We start from the raw sequence: 5,000 nt of genomic DNA on the forward strand, positions 1-5,000 counted from the left end.
ATTATTATTATTATTATTGTTGTTGTTTGAGAGAGTTTTCATCAGATTAGGTCATAGAAAGGTTGGAGAAAAAATCGTGAGTTGAATGGTGAATTTGAATCGGTAAATGCAGAGGGTGGCAACAGATCACGTGGTTAAGGGAGAAGCACTTGGCGATGGGAGGTGTATAGTCAAAAGTGAATTTATTTATTTTGAATAAGGATTGCATAACATTCGGAAAAGGGAAGGTTGAAGTGAAATCGTGGAAGTGTGTGGTGAATTTGGAACGGTAAACGCAGTGTGAAGCTGATGGGTCGATGAAAAGTACCAGGAAGAAGGTGGAGAGTGACACGTGGTTACAAGGGGTGTATTGATTGAAAGGATAGAAGGAAGATTATTAATTTTTGATGTATTTTTTAAGAACAGGTAAGATTCGGGAATGGAGAGTTGTAGGAAGTAATCGTGAAGGTAATGGCGAGAGTGGGACAGTTCAAGTAGAATAAAGATGGTGTGCCGCCAGAAGGAAGAAGAAGAAGAAGAAGAGGAAATAGAAGAAGAAGAAGGATCAGGACTCGTGAGTATGCAGAGAGAAAGGTAGTTTTTTTATTACTTACGAAATCTAAAGATTTCGTAAGTTTGTTGATGACTTCCGTCATCTGTTTGTGTGTTTGTTTCTGTGTGTTTGTTTGTTTGTAGGCACGATAACTCGAGAACGGAAGAAGCTACCAATGTCAAATTACACCACGTGATTCAGGAGGGTGATGGCTAGTGCTGATTAGATTTTGGTCAAAATCGGTCAAAGGTCAAGGTCACAGTGAGGTCAAACATTCGATTTTTGATGGTTTGGTACAGAATCATCGTAGAAAGTTGTGGTTTGCGTCACTACCTTCTCTAGAGACAGCTTTTATTAGACAAGGTGAGAGGTCAAGTTGACGATTTCGTAAGTACCAGTCTATGACTGCTTGTTTGTTTGTTTTGTTGTTTTGGATTTAAGACAAGAAACAGAGTGCTTAGATTGCGAGGGATGGGGGATGTTGGGAAAGTGGGGAAAATAGTAATTGAAGGTAATCGGGAGAGAATACAAATAAAAACGATCGTACACCTCGAGGGGAAGGATGGGGCGGCCTCAAGGAACCTGGTAAGGCAAGGTCGACGAAAACTCACAAAATAGCACGATTTTTGAAACAAAACCGAACTAGGAACACACAGTAACATGTAGGTGAGAAAATATACAGTTAAAACGGGACATACAACAACTGGAAACTTGATTTTGAGAAAGTCAGCAGAGAGCCCTGAGAGAGACCTGCCGACGCTCCAAACCCAGAACGGGAAGTCCATGTTCCTTAAATGGGAGAAGTGAGGAATGAAAGATTTGAGGTGTGCAGACAGCCTGGATTTTGTAAGTTTAACCAGGAAGGGGTTACTGGAAGAATGCGTTTATTCTGGAGCTGTGGGGAGGCTCGGAGAACACTGAGCAGAGAGAGAAATGTTGGAAAATGGACGGTAGAAAACACGTTTTTCTGTGGAATTATCTTGTTTATATTATTAGCTTACCAGCTTGTGGATAAGGTTGTACAAACTCAGCTGACACAAGAATAAACTTGGAGAGATAAGATGTTAAAAATGTTTCCATCTTGCACAGCTATATTAATGACTATTCTCAGAGATTCATCTCAAACTCTACCTTAATGTGGTCCTTCAGTTAACGTGCTTCGATGACCAGCATTATCATCAGTTTGTGTATACCAGAAGGGTCGCATGTTGGAAAGGTCAAGGTATAGGAACCAGACAAAGAGAGTTCCCTCGCTGACTGGCAAATGGCATGTCTCGCAAGTATTTGAAAACCTTTCAACAATCTAGAAATACTAAAGGCATGAAATTATTTGGAACATATTAATATTACTTTTAACAATGTTTTAGCAGTGTCATGTTTGATATAGGCTCCAGAGTCAGAACGGCTTTTCGACTGAATCAAAACAAGAATTTTATTGCAGAGCTGGTCACCGAGGTATGGCAACATTTTACTTTTATTTGAAATTTTCACTTTTATTTGAAATTATTTTAAAACAGAATTTACTGTGTCTGACAATAGTTGACACCTTTTAAATCGATTTGATATTCTTGCTGATATTGGCTTGTGTTTCTAACTTTCTTTTATTGAAAACAGTGCAAGGACAAGAAGGTAATTTTCAATTTAAAACTCATTTGTATCAGATCTGAAATGATATTTTTCAACATGGATTGTTTTCCTTTGCACAATACTCTTCGAACAAAAAAGGAATTGATACGTTATGAGTACATTTGTGAATTGTAGTTTGTTCTAATTGAAAAGAAGCATATGAGCCATTCATTTCGAGTTATAAAGAAAGAGATTATTTTACAATTGCACTCCAAGTTTGAATGAAGCTTAAAACTTATTTGACCAACTTATTTTGCGACGTAGTATGATTATTTTACACCTATCATGTTTATCTGGCTATCGTTTAACACCCTGGTGATATCCTCACCTCTGTGTGGTCTTGGATTTCAAGTCCCCTATATTCGAAGTTGATTAAAAAAGGAATATAATCGCTAATTTCAACACACAAATAGCGATCTGTGTGGGCGTCAAAGGAAGCAAGCATGGATAAAAATTGCCATAAATGGTGGTTGATCCATCTTGAATAAAAGAAAAACCGGCGTTTTTGGCCTTACCATTCACCAGAGTAAAATAGACAACAGCATCTCAAAGTACACCATCCTTCAGATTGGTTTGTAATGCCAACTGTATTGCATCCATTTGCTTTGTGTATATGATAAGGATTCTATTTTTTCTTCACACCATTCCAGTGCACGACTTAAATTGCCTGCCTACATATTGCCTGGATAAGTTAATTACAAAATGTGATTTGTTGAGTGTTCATGGGTGCAGAAAAAATCATGATTCTGTATGGGGGATGATGATCACAAAATGTGAGAAGTTAATTACAAAATGTGATTTGTTTAATTTAAAATGTGATTAAATTAAACAAAATTTAATTAAATGCTGAGAATAGTATGAGTATATCTATAATAACAAGTGTGTGTGTGTATTTGTGTGTGTGTGCACGCGCGCACGCACACGTGCACATTCCATGACTCAGAAATCATGAAACCTCGCGGCCAAAAACCTTGCACACATACTGAGGGAACTTCAATGGAGTGCAGGAATGAAATTGGGTGCTTGGGTAAATTTAATCACCTCTTTTGAAAGTAATTAAGGGCTTACCTCCCTGAAAGGCTTATTCTTTATCTGGAAAATCCTCTTTATCTCTTTGCTGACAACTCCACTATCTCCTGTGACATCTCTCATCCTTCTGCCAGATAGGCAGCAACCTCTTCCCTCTCCTCCTACCTTGACAAAATCACAAACTGGTGAAGCACTTGGAATATGTCTTTCAATCCTGAGAACTCTCTCTCTCTCTCTCTCTCTCTCTCTCTCTCTCTCTCTCTCTCTCTCTCTCTCTCCCTCTTTCCCTCTCTCCCTCTCTCCCTCTCTCCCTCTCTCCCTCTCTCCCTCTCTCCCTCTCTCCCTCTCTCCCTCTCTCCCTCTCTCCCTCTCTCCCTCTCTCCCTCTCTCCCTCTCTCCCTCTCTCCCGTACCACAAATCATTCCATCGACTTTCTCAACAACCCTCTCGAAGAGGTTCAGTCACTCAAAGTCTTGGGTCTCGCTCTCAGCCATGATCTCTCTTGGGCAAGCCACATTTCACGATTGGCCTCCAAAGTCACACACCAACTGGGCATCCTCCATCATGCAAAATCATTCCTTGGCACACCTGCGCTTCTATCCACCTCCAAGGCTTTCATCCACAGCTCGATGGAGAACTGCTCTCTCCTCTGGGCTGGCTCCCCTACCTCACATCTTGCTCAGCTTGATGCCATAGAAAATGAGGCCTTTAAATTGGAATCTCCCTTCTATGGGCCTATCACTTTGCCATCGCAGACAGATTAGTGCTCTCTGTCTTCTACCGCCTTATTTCTGGACTTGCAACCTCTGCCCTCTCCATGTTTTGCCCTCCCCCTCCCCCCTTCAGTTATCTGCAGGACGCATGCAGTCCACTCGTAACCCCCTCCTAGTGAAACTGCCTAAATCCAGAAGCATTACAGCTCACCTCCACTCATGTATTCCTCTTTTTTCCTGCCTGTGCAACCACCTACCATACTCTATTCAATCTCATTCTTCCCTCCAGGTCTTCAAGACAGCTGTTGTGTCTTGAAGGGGGGTCTTAATCTCATTAATCTTAATCTGTGTCTTAAGCCATCAAACGGGACCGCCGCACTCCCAAACTCCTCCCCCGCTTCCCCGCAATATGCCCTTCCAAATGCAAGTTGAACAAGTCGCCCTTCCAAATGCAAGTCTAGACCACCCCCTTCCCTTTCCCTCTTCTCCCTCCCCTCCTCTCTCCCTAAGCTTCCTTGCTGCCACCCTCCCTGAGTGTATAGCGACGTGTTGAGGAGTCACTGTCCCACTCCTCCCCACTCGTCGCTGTCCCACCCCCTCCTCATTGCTGTCCCCCCTGCCTCATCACTGTTCCACCCCCTCCCTCACATCGCTGTCCTACCTCCCTCCCCCTTGTCGCTGCCCCCTCCTTCGTAAATCCCTTCCTCACCCCTCCTCGCTCTGCCACCCCTCCTCGCTCTGCTACCCTTCCTCGCTCTGCTACCCCTCCTCATTCTGCCACCCCTCCTCGCTCTGCTACCCCTCCTCGCTCTGCCACCCCTCCTCGCTCTGCCACCCCTCCTCGCTCCACTAATCCTACTCTCTTCCTCCTCTCCCTCCTCTCTTCCTCCCCCCTCCTCTCTTCCTCCCCTCTCTCCTCTTTTCCTTCCCTCCCTCCTCTTTTCCTCCCCTCCCTCCTCTTTTCCTCCCCTCCCTTCTCTCTTGTGTCTGTGTGTCTTAATCTCATTATCCCCCACACAGAATCATGATGTTTTCTACACCCATTAAACCACCCTGCATCCCTGCACCCTTCCCAAAATTTTGCTTGTGTATCCATATTG

At 43.3% G+C, this 5,000-nt stretch overlaps 1 protein-coding gene across 1 annotated transcript in view; it reads left to right on the forward strand.

The window, feature by feature from the left end:
- The window catches only part of SYT1 (synaptotagmin 1), a 671,970-nt gene that overhangs the window by 139,644 nt on the left and 527,326 nt on the right, over nt 1–5,000 (forward strand). The gene's annotated exons all lie outside the window — the stretch shown is intronic.

This window comes from Eptatretus burgeri, chromosome 1, assembly GCF_056783735.1.
Source record: "Eptatretus burgeri isolate ZD-2024b chromosome 1, Ebu_testis_v1, whole genome shotgun sequence".
Taxonomy (NCBI): domain Eukaryota; kingdom Metazoa; phylum Chordata; class Myxini; order Myxiniformes; family Myxinidae; genus Eptatretus; species Eptatretus burgeri.